General features: G+C 41.9%; 1 pseudogene across 1 annotated transcript in view; it reads right to left on the reverse strand.

Moving 5' to 3' along the window:
• Positions 1 to 12,023, reverse strand: part of LOC308622447 (laminin subunit beta-4-like) — an 81,069-nt pseudogene that overhangs the window by 41,619 nt on the left and 27,427 nt on the right. Inside the window, exons 9-12 of the transcript in view lie at positions 11,776 to 11,955; positions 9,286 to 9,395; positions 6,855 to 6,933; positions 5,778 to 5,931 (exon numbers count right to left, since the gene is read on the reverse strand). The product of the transcript in view is annotated as a laminin subunit beta-4-like (transcript). The remainder of the gene's footprint in view (positions 1 to 5,777; positions 5,932 to 6,854; positions 6,934 to 9,285; positions 9,396 to 11,775; positions 11,956 to 12,023) is intronic.

The raw sequence follows: 12,023 nt of genomic DNA on the forward strand, positions 1-12,023 counted from the left end.
CTGCCAGGGACCACTCGTATCACTTGGGGTGTTTGGCAAACATGCGGATTTCTTTTCTCCCTCCCAATGATCCAAAATGTGTGGGTTTTTTTTTTTAATCATTGTGCCAAACACCTCAAATATTTAAATCCAAATGAAGATCACAAAATGTACCCATGTTTTCCTAAGTCTTCGATGGTTCCAATTTGAACCTCATTGCTCTAGAGCAACACTGCCTAATTGAACTTTCTACAATAATGAAAATGTTCTATATTTGCACTATCCAATACAATAGTCCCATGTATAGAGTTACCTGAAAAAACTTGACTAGTCTCACATTCCCTGATTCAGCATCTCAAGTGGAAGGCCCTAGCATCTGCATTCTAAACAATCTCCCTGGGCAATACTTATGCACACTAAAATTTAAAGGTTCACTGATCTTTGCCACAGTGAGCAAGGGCACTCCCTACTTTTCTCTTTCAGGTGGACTTCAGATTGAGATGCCTAGAGTCAGAGAAGGCTTCATGGGCATGTGGCATGGGAACAGAAACAAGCAGAATAAAGAGCAAAGCCTCTGTGACTTGGTGTACATGGGCCTGGAAGGAAGAACACCACCTATGAAGCCTTCTCTTATCCTCTCAGTTGGAGGTGGTTCTCCTTAAGTGGAATCTGTGTCACATTATGTACACCTCTTTATGATACTTACCCCACCCTGCCATGCATTCATTGTTTGTATACGTGGCTCATTTCCCCCACCACAATCTTAAGGGCAGGCTCTATGTCTAGGTATTTCCATTTTCATTCAATCAATCATTTCATCCACTCGAGAAAAGTCTCTTATGAATAAGGAACTGTTTCAGCTGCTGGGTTTATGAACAAGACAGCTAACGTCTGCTTTCCTTTGCTTTTCCAACATGCCCCTTCATGCATATGCACACAGGAATGCTCAGTAAAGACCCCAGCATAACAAATGAACAAACAAACAAACAGGCCTAAAGTGGCCCTGACTTCGAGGGAATACTAGTGGGCTAGCTACAAGGTCTTCAGGTCTCCTCTGGCCTTCTGAAGCCATCAGAGGCAGGGCCTTGTGGAGGTGGCATCACCCTGGCACTCACGCCGGCAATGACCAACTACATCCATCTCAGATTCAAGGGCATAGTCACACACCATCCCCAGGGACATTAGCACGTCCTTTCCTCTCCATCTGGGAAGACAGCCATTCCTCAATACTGCATCTCTCCTTCCTACCATAAGAAATTGTAAATTCAGAGTCTGACTCTTCAACTCTCCAAAATCTTATTTTCCAGAAATTTTCATTCTGTAGAGAAATAAAGCTATTGAAGTTTTCCCCAGAGCCTCGAATTACGTTGAGCTGGCTTCTTCCTTTCCTTCATTCTATTCTTCAGGATAATAAGGCTTACACTGGCTGATCACTTACATGGGCCACGCATGGTTCTAAGTGCATTACCCGGGTTATTTGCTTATAGCACAACAGACCACGACCCTGAAGAAATGGTTTACCTCACTCTGGTCATCTGCTCGAATGCTTTGCTTCTGATTTCTCTTCAGGATTATGCTTCCTTTGTCAGTTACGAAATCATCTCCTTGTTGCTGGAAATACACATCACATGTAGGCAGAGCTGTTGCTAATATCTTAAAAAGAAACGACCGTTTAAGTAACCAACAAAAGTTCCAATTTTACCAGAGTTCAAGAGTTTCAGATTATATCATACTTTAAAAGGTAATCATGATTCTCACTTAATAGCTTCAGGAAGAACACATAGAAGCAGCTTATAATTTTTTGTTTCTCTATGAAAAGGGGAAATTTTTACTGGTCCTAAGCCTATGTGTTGGGTTTTCTTTTTAAGGGCTGCTCAACTAGTGCAATTCTAAACTTTGAAAGCACTTCTTCTTTTCTATTGGTTTTGTGGTGTTTCGAAAATTAACAACATGCATGATATACAGATTCAAAGATCATTAGATGTTGTAATGTTAACACTCTCCAGACCAATTTCTCTTAGTTCTCATGGTTTGCAGAATCTGGCCTTAAACGTTCCCATGAGAGATTATACCGGGATAGCAAGATTCCACCAACCAAACTATTAAAACAGCAGAGTAGCATTCATGCAACTCTAGTTTCCTTAAAATCCTGGGTTTTATGGGACTCTGTTTTACATCATCTCCTTAGTCATCCAGCTGCCGACCCAGTTAGAATCTCCAATTGCTCATTTCCAAATTCTCACTATACCCTAGACATCGGTGTTTGCTTGATGTTTCATTGTTGGTTTTACAGTCAAGGTTTTTAATTTCACAGGTTCCCTGGTTGTTTATTGTCAGCAGGAAGCCTTGAGGTCAGCAGTAGTCAACTTCAGGAACCCTCATACTCTGTGGTCACTATTCAGACTTTCAGCCATGCTCTCCGACCAGCTCCTCAACCTCTGTGATGAGGGCCCTTTGGACAGGCCACACTGGATTACGTTTATTTGTCCTCTTTTTTTCCCTCACACCTATTGTGTTCATCTTGTAACACAAAATTATAAGCTATTTTACCACTTTTATACAGAAAACATATTATGGAATTAACTTTATATTATACTACATTAAATGCCGTACCATGTTAAATTCAATCAATATTAACTTTTGTGACCACAGTTAGTTTCTATAAGAAAACAAGCCAGTGTTTCCCAAACTGTGTACAAATCACCTGGGGATCTTGCTAACATGTAGATTGGATTCAATAGGTCTGGGTGGGGCCTGAGAATCTCCAAGTCTAATGAATCCACAAGTGATGACACTATTGTTGGTCTACACACCACATTTTGAGTAGTAAGGATATTGCCATAGACTGAAGGTTTGTATCCCACTCCCCCTCTCCCAAATTCATGTGCTGAAATCGAATCCCCAGTTGACGGTATTAGGAAGTGGGGTTTGGGGGAGGTGATTAGGATTAGTGCCCTTATAAAAGAGGCCCCAGAGAGCTCCCTTGTCATGTGAGGACTCAGCCATCTAAGAACCTGGAAGTGGGTCTCAGACATTGAATCTGCAGGCACCTTGACCTTAGACTTCCCAGTCTGCAGAACTGTGAGAAATAAAGTTTATGTTGTTTATAAGCTACCCAGTCTATGGTATTTTTAGCAGCCCAGACAGACTAAGAAAGATTAGATAGATAGACAGGTAGGTAAATGATAGGTGAACAGATAGATGATAGATAATAGGTAAACAGATGATTGAGAGATGATAGACAGATAGGTAGATATAGATACAAATATAGATATCTTTCTGAAGACCCACCAAGAAAGTTAATTGTCATGCTTCTTAGCTCTCCTACTTGAGTATTAAAACAATTATTTGAAAGCTGGGGTCTTGGATTCATGTCCTTTCATGTCTCCATCCCCATCCTCTCTCTTCTCCCTGAACCTTGCCCCTTCTCCATCCCTGTCTGGACTACTGCACCCTGAACGCCTCCACCCCAGGCTCCACTTCTGCTGGATGGTGTCCGTAAGGGCACAGAGGACAATCTTCATCACGTCATGCCTTTGCTCAGAAGGTTTCAACGAGTTCTCATTGCCCCAAGAAGAAAATTTCGTCTCTTTAATAGGAGAATCCAATTTTCTCTTCCAGTACCTCTTTCCTATATAAACTTTCTGTTCTACCTGCAAGTACACCTGCGTTGTTTCTCCTCTGAGCTGTTACTTAGAACTTTTCTGGTTGGACTGTCTTCTCCCCTCATCCACCAATGGAAATGCTCATGGCTTTCTAGTCTCAGGCCAAATGATTCTACCTGTGTGTTAAGCCCATTCATAAAGGATCAGTTGTGGCTCCAAAATCCTAATGCACTTATGGACTCTCCTTGTTGTATGGCACTGCTCCCGTCCTGAGCTATCTATGAAAAATATCAGCTATGGTTAAAAACTTCTAGAGGGCAGAGATGCTAACTAATCCCTTTCTACGCCAGTCTTAGCCTGGAGCTCAGCATTATGCACCTGGCTATAAACTGGGGTTCCTGTGACCCCCTCCTTGAGTTTGATCATTTGCTAGAATGGCTCACAGAACTCAGGGGAGCATTTATTTATATTTATTGGTTTGCTATATAATAAAGGATATGATGAAGGATATAGATAAACACTCAGATGAAGATGTACATAGGGTGAGGACCGGAAGGATCCCAGACACAGGAGCGTCTGTCCCTTTGTGGCTGGGATGCACCACCCTCCCAGCACACAAATGTGGTCACCAACCTCGAAACTCTCTGAACCCAGTACTTTTGGGAATTGTATGGAGTCTTCAACCCACCCGCATGATGGATCATTACCTCAGTCTCCCTCACCTCTCCCCTTCCTAGAGGCTGGTGGGTGGAGCCAAAAGCTTCTAATCATGGCTTGGTCTTTCTGGTGACCAGCCACCATCCTGAAGCCATCCAGAAGCCCACCCACAGTCACCTCATCAGAACAAATGACACTCCTATCACCCAGGAAAGTCCAAAGGATTTGGGAGCTCTGTGTCAGGAACCAGGGTCAAAGGCCAAATTAGAACAAAAGATGTTCCTAGTGCTCATATCCCTTAGAAGATAACAAAGGTTTTGGGAGCTCTGTGCCAGGGACCAGGGGCCAAGATCACTATGTATATACATATATATCTTTTTCCTATTATTTCATGATAGTTTTAGCCTAAAAATAAATATCAATATTCTTTTCCCAAAGTTTTTTTTTTTTTTTCAGTTACCATAATAAACCTGCAATACTAAAAGCAATGAAGAAGAATTTAGACATAGGATTGCTTTATCTTGATTCCACCCACCGCAGTTGTGACTCTAGGTCGGGACAGTGCAAGCCTCCTTTTCTTGCCCTAATCTCAGTGAGTAAAAGAGCAAATTCCAAGCCTCTTAAGGGGTACTTTCATCCCTCCCACTAGTGTGCCCAGATAAGGAAGAGACCTCAGGAAAAGACTTAGTCACTGGAACCTGGAATGTGTTCCCAATTTTCTATCCAAATCCTGTCTCCAGAATCAACTTTCACATGCCTTCTCCCCTTGAAGTCGTTTGCATCACATTGCCTTTTCCTTTGTCAGATTCCTGCTTGTGGCTGGAGTCAAAGGCATAAGAGTGTTATGGGAGGCTAACCTGTATTTTCTCTGATGGGTTCAGATGCCTGGGTTTGCCCCCCTCATAAGACTTTGGGATAAATATTTTTAGGGAGCATCTCCCTCAGGACTGCTGACTTGTAGGGAACGAAGCAGACCAAGCGACATTTCCAATCACACACCCCTATGAACAGCACTGAGGACTGCTAATCCGAGATGAACTTCAGGAGGCCAGCGAGCACATCTTACACTTAGCTCAGTACCGTATTCATTCATTCATTAGTAGAGATCCATGGCTTCCTACTATGCACCAATCATAGTGCTTGTCACTAGAGCAACAGTGGTGATGGGGTACACATCCTCCCTTCCCTCTCACGGTTTACAGTGTTGTCAGGGAGACAGATCAGGAAATGCTCAATAAACACATTCTATCTGATGGGTACCTTGAAAGAGCAAAACTCAAGTCCATTTCATCACAACTTAATGCAATTCACACTTCTGTGCCAGGCTCTGTGCCAGAACAGGGATACAAAGATGAACAAAATGCAGACTCTGCCCTCAAGACTTTATAGAATCTGCAGTTCCATGATAGAATCCACTCTGCTCTGTGTTTGTGGGCAAAACCACTCTCTTACAGGTAACTTACCCATGATCCCAAGGGTGTGTGTATTTACCCACACCCCATCAAATGAAGTCTGTAAAGAGAGTCAATGAAATACGAACCAAAGGAGCCAGTCCCTGAGTGGCGTGGCTTCCTCTGCCTCGTAGACGTAGAAATTCAAAGGAGCAAAGAAATAGCTGGGCGCTGGCTCCGTGCAGCTGCGACCTGTGACATGCGGATGACAATCACACTGCCCATCCTCGGGTGAGCACCTGAGGGAAAACAAACCCACCTCATAAAAAAAATGTGGAGGAGGGACGGGTGTAAGATAAGGGCCTTGGGGGTGCTGGGCTAAATGCCCCTTGGGTTTAGGCCCATTCTTTGAAACCATCAATCAGCCATCCTGGGGAGGATGTGGAGAAAAAATGGATCTACAGGTCTAGTTTTTTTGTTTGTTTTTTAAACTTTTTATTTTATATTGGAGTATTGTTGATTAACAATGTTGTGTTAGTTTCAGGTGTACAGCAAAGTGATTCAGTTATACACATACATGTATCTATTCTTTTTCAAGTTCTTTTCTGATTTAGGTTGTTACATAATATTGAGCAGAGTTCCCTGTGCTATACAGTAGGTCCTTGCTGGTTATCCATTTTAAATACAGCAGTGTGTCCATGTCAGTCCCAAACTCCCTAACTATCCATCCCCCTGACCGCACCACCACCACCTTCCCCCCTAGTAACCATAAGTTTGTTCTCTCCATTCTACAGGTCTAGTCTTGACAAGCAAATCCAGATCAATGAAACTTTGGCTGCCACTTCTCTCCTCAGAGGCTCTGTGATTCTGCTCTAAAAACCGGGCAAAGGAGAGTGCAGGACCTCTCTTTACAGGCTGACAAAAAGTTGGAGTTTTAGGCAGGTCAGATCACACATTTGCAGGCATCTTTCATACCACCTCAGGATGACAGTTCTACTGCCTGGGTATCTCACCCGTGGAAATATCTGAAGTGAAAGAAATCAGTTGGGCTATCGTTAATGTCTCAAGATCGTCGCTTTTCAATGCCCTTTGTTTGTCATGGAATGAACGCCTTCACCTATGACTATAAGCATGTCTAAATGAAATGTGCTTCTGTTTATTTGATGGAAACGGGAGTGAGGAATATTGCCACAAAACTTAGTCATTCATTTTACTGACTTACACGTTGGAATAGCACTTCACATATCACAGTCACAGGGAGAACATCCATGGAGGTGATTTTCCAGTCCCCAGTATCCAACCTACAAAGAGAAAATGCTCAGTTGATTCCAGCCTTCAAGACATCTGCTGCTCTGAAGTGTAATATTAAAAACACTACAGTTCCATCGACGCATAGCAAACAGCCACGTGGCCTGAACAATCACACATTTAGATTGCTTGCCTAAGCACTTGGTAATGATCTTCTAAAAACACACACCTCCCATTTCTAGGACTTGAAATGAAGGAGACGGGGGTTTGTCTATGTATTGCTTTGAATGGAAATGCAATGGATAATCAACAAGGACCTACTATATAGCACAGGGAACTCTACTCATTATTCTGCAATAACCTAAATGAGAAAAGAATCTGACAAAGAATAGATATATGTATATATGTAACTGAATCACTTTGCTGTACACCTGCAACTAACACAACATTGTAAATTAACTATACTCCGAAAAAAAAAAAAAAACGGTAAGAAATGCAGTGGAAATCTCACAGTTCCTCTGACAGCGACAATGTTAGCTTCAAGCTGGGTTGTCTAAGGTCAGCCAGGAGAAATTCTTTGACTAGCCTACTTGCAACTGCTTTCAGTCCCTTACCATGAAATCCCTAGGGATTTTTACTTACACACTATGGCAATGTTTGGGGCTAAAAAAAATCATTCAGGCTGATTTTGACATCTTATATGAATATCACAGTTTAGTAGAATCACTTGCTTATAAATAATTGTTTTGGCTAACAAACTCTCCCTGTGTGAGAGACTCAATTCTATTCAAGACTTTTGTCATCATTGCAACATCTTGACCTTTATTTGATATAAACAGCTGGTGAGATATAAACAACTACTTCTTAAGTCTGACATTCACTGTAAAATACTCAGAAAAAGACTTCCTCCTCAAATCTCCATTTAACAAACTCAGACAGAATTAAGATCTTAGTAGGCACGGAACTCTCATTTGAAATTGGTTAAGTATCCGTATGTTTTTGGTTGTCATCTTGGAAAAATTTTATGTCCAGTTTACTCAAAAAGATTTTAAATATCAAAAGTTGACATAATTTGTTACAAAATGCAGCAAAGGGTCTTTGGATATTTTTCCCAAAACCAAACTTTAGTTTAGGCAAAAACAATGTGAACTGAGCTGCTTTATCCAGGATGGGGTTGTGAAAACCCCCTCTAGGCAGGGTATGCTGTCACGTTGGCCCCCCAGTGGACCATCCAGGGCACCACTGATAGATGTGCGGTACCAAGCAGATGCCTCGGCTCAGCCATGATGGACAAGTTCCCCCATCACTGGCCCCTGCTCTGTTATAGTCCTTTTGCAGACACAATTAAGTACACAGTGGCAGTTCACAAGCCAACGAAAAAAGTCAGCCCGTGTCTAAGGTTTGTCTGGCATGATCTGACCTGGTGTCTCCGTTGATCTGTTCACCAGCTCTGCACTCTTTTTTCGTGTTGTCCACTCACGGTCATGGAGCTCGGCATGGCGCACCTTCCAACGTGAAACTTCTAGATTATTTGTCCCGTCGTACACAGAGTTCCCTCTACATATTTACTTCCTTGCTTTCTTTTCCCACCTCCTCTACCCCACCCCCATGTGTTTTCAGTAAAGCAACTTATAATATTAGCACAAAACTATGTCGTAACAGACATATGTTTCTTATTTATCAGCTACATTTCTTCAGACACATCAAGGTCACTGCTCTTTTATTAGGTTAAATTTTTGTTTTCTCTTTCTAAAATGTCAGGGTGGGCTGCCAAGATCAGAGGACAAAGAAAAGAGCTGGGTTTTTAACTCCCTAAATGCGTGACACATTTCTTATGGAGTGAAAAATGCTTTATTTTGCTAATTTGAGACATACATGCTCATGTGGGTAGTGGAGTCTGTCAAAAACCCAAGAGTTTATTTCCCACAGGAATCTACAATACATTTAAACCTAAGGGTTTTTTTTTTTTTTTTTAATGAGCTCATCCAAAATATTTTTAGGCATGGAGTGGTAAAGGTGGGAAAGAGACTGTGTATAAGAAACAGAAGAAAAGGCCCCATGATCTGGTGGGTTTAACAAGGGGGCCAGATCAATGCTCTTATCTTCTACTGCTTGGTACTTCCAAGAGAACAGAGGATAAAACTATTGCTGTCAGTGCCTGGGTTGATTCCGTCCCAACTGGTAAATGTCACGGTGCTGGTAAATGTTTAACCACTAGCTCTCTGCAGAAAGATGGTGGCTGATTTCCAGTGTTTGCTGATTCCTGTAGTGTAAATACTTTTACCACGGGAGTACCGAAATACAATAGGACAAGGAAAGCAATCAACAGGACCAAGTCTCTTCTAGGCAATGCCAGTGGAAGACTGCATCACTCCCTAAAGGCGATAACAGAGACAAATACGTATAGTGCATTCTTCACAGTGTGGTCCAGTAGCAAGAGACTGACACAAGCATTGGTCTGTTTCCACATCACAGGTCAAGAGGGGCATAATGCTTAGGGGGTTACAGTCACAGGCTGAAGGCACAGCACACACAATTATTCTCATTTTGATTTCTCCACACTGGTAAATGTCCTTAACAGCTAACACTGAGCCAAACACGTGGCCACGAGAACACAGAGCAGCCTGCCCTGCCAAGTTCATTGTCTGCCTGGCTGCACTATTATTGGACTGCATTTAACCCCGCATGGGAAATGCAGTGCCAGACACTTTTGCAGCCCTCATGTGGTTCTACTGGATAGCAATTAGGAGGAGACAAGAGGTCATGCATGTTGTGGACCTGGGCGCAGTCCTGAATGATGCTGGCTGGGTCGGGTGACTAAGGGAAGGGTTTCTGAGTGTCACCGTTACTACCGACAGCTCCCTCTCTGGCAGATGCACCTATGATAACCCTTTCTCTCCTCTCTCTTTCTTAGCACCTCATTACCTTTTATTTCCATTCCCTCTCTCCTCTTTCTCTTCCACCCATTGGCATTGCTAGCCCTACTTATGTTGTAAAGGCTAAGAAATTGTGCAACCAGAGCAAGATGTGTATTTCCCCTGCAGGAAAAGCCAATGTGCATGGAAACAGCCCAAATGTCCATCAACTGATGAGTAGATTAATTGTGGTATACCCATAAAATGGAATATTATTCAGCAATAAAAAGAAATGAAGTACTGATATCTGCTACAACATGGATGAACCTTGAAAACATTATGGTAAGCAAAAGAAGCCAGACACAAAAGACCACATATTATATGACTCCATGTGTATGAAATGTCCAAGATAGGCAAGTCTATAGAAACAGAAAGCATATTAGTGCTTGCCTAGGGCTGGGGGGATAGGGAGGTGGTGGCTAAAGCATGGGGTTTCCTTTCTTTTCTTTTTTATGGTAAAATACGTAGAACATAAAATTTACCATCTTCACCATTTTTAAGTGTACAGGTCAACAATGTTAAGTACACTCACACTGTTGTGCAGTCAATCTCCAGAACTCTTTTCCTCTTGCAAAACTGAAACTCTGTACCCATTAAATACCATCTCTCCCCATTCTTCCTCCCTCGCCCCAGCCCTAGGCCACCACCATTCTACATTCTGTTAATATGGATTTAACTATTCTGGATACTTCATATTAGTGGAATCATAAAATATTTTTCCTTTGGGGTCTGGCTTATTTCACTTAGCATAATGTTTTCAAGGTCCATCCATATTATAGGCTGGATCAGGATTTCCTTCCTTTTTTAAGGCTGAATAATATTCCACTGTGTTTACCTACCACATTTTATTTATCCATTTCATTCATTGATGGATACTTGGGTTGCTTCCATCTTTTGACTGTTGTGAATAATGCTTCCTCACATTTCTATTTGGGATAATGAAAATATTCTAAAATTGACTGTAGTGATGGTTATACACTCTGAATATACTAAAAATCACTGAATTATACACTTTAAAAAGTGAACTGTGTGTGAATTATGTGTAACTAAAGCTCTCACAAAAGAAAAACAAAGCAAAACAAAAAACCAACTTTTGGTCCATTTCTCGGAGGGCATAATGTTAGTGAACCAGGGGAAATGCCTGGAGTACTGAAAGGTATAATAGGAAATTACATAATTCATTATGCTGAAATTTAATTTTGCATCAAGTCCAAAAAGAAGAGCTTTTTTTTCTTTCTTTTTTTTTTTTTTAACAGAACGATTCATCTTGCTGCTTTCTAAACATGCAAATAATCCAGTTCCTTATATGGGCAAAACCAAAGAGCATGACACTATGACCAAAGGGAAATAATTAACCCAGATTCTCTGTGGAATCAGCAGCTCTGTGAGACCCCAAGCAGCTCTGAGTTTCTGTGATCCTAGAGCCAATGGCCTCCCCAATTGGCCCCAGAAAACTCTGAGGTTATTTCTATTTCCCCACAGACCCTTCCTTGCTTCTTTCTTTCCTTTTCTTTGACAGAGTACATAAGAAAATACTAAAAGAAGTATGAGAGGGAGAAAATAATTTAAAAAATAAAAAGAAGCCTCCTACTTGAAAATTGCCTAAGAAGTCATCAACCTATGCAAAAATGCATAATGTAATTTAACAAATTTGTAGAGTAGACTCCTAGTGGAGGATTTTTTTTTTTAAGTTTTCATAACCTGGCATTACATTTCTTGGCATTTCCCCATGTTTGCTCCAGCAGCGAAAATGTGAGCGCCCCCTGTTGGTTCTTCACGATAAACTCAGCAAACCACCTGAAAAAGTTCTCCACTAACTTACTAAAATTTGTGGGAGGTTTGGTACACTTAAAAAAAAAAAAAAAATCCAGAGGCTGGTAGGACTCAGGTACTTACAATAACCAAATTTTAGACCTGACAGAGGCAGCTCCAAGCCTTAAAATGCATTCAGGTTGGCGGCTCAGGCCCTGTTGACTTAATGCTGACAGCCCAGGGGGTTGGTGACGGTCAGTCCGTAGTGGTTGGTCTTGCATCGGTCGCACTTGGCTCCTTCCACGTTCTCCTTACGCAGGCACTGGCCGGCCAAAGACCCCAAGTCAGGATCAGAGCGGCTCACACAAAGGCCACCCGAAATGGTCCCATCAGTGTCACATTCACAAGCTGGGAAGACAGACATGCATGATCTTAGTTAACTGCAAATTGTGGGAACCTTGAAATATAAGCATAAC

This window comes from Mesoplodon bidens, assembly GCF_964165515.1.
Source record: "Mesoplodon bidens genome assembly, chromosome: 9".
NCBI lineage: Eukaryota > Metazoa > Chordata > Mammalia > Artiodactyla > Ziphiidae > Mesoplodon > Mesoplodon bidens.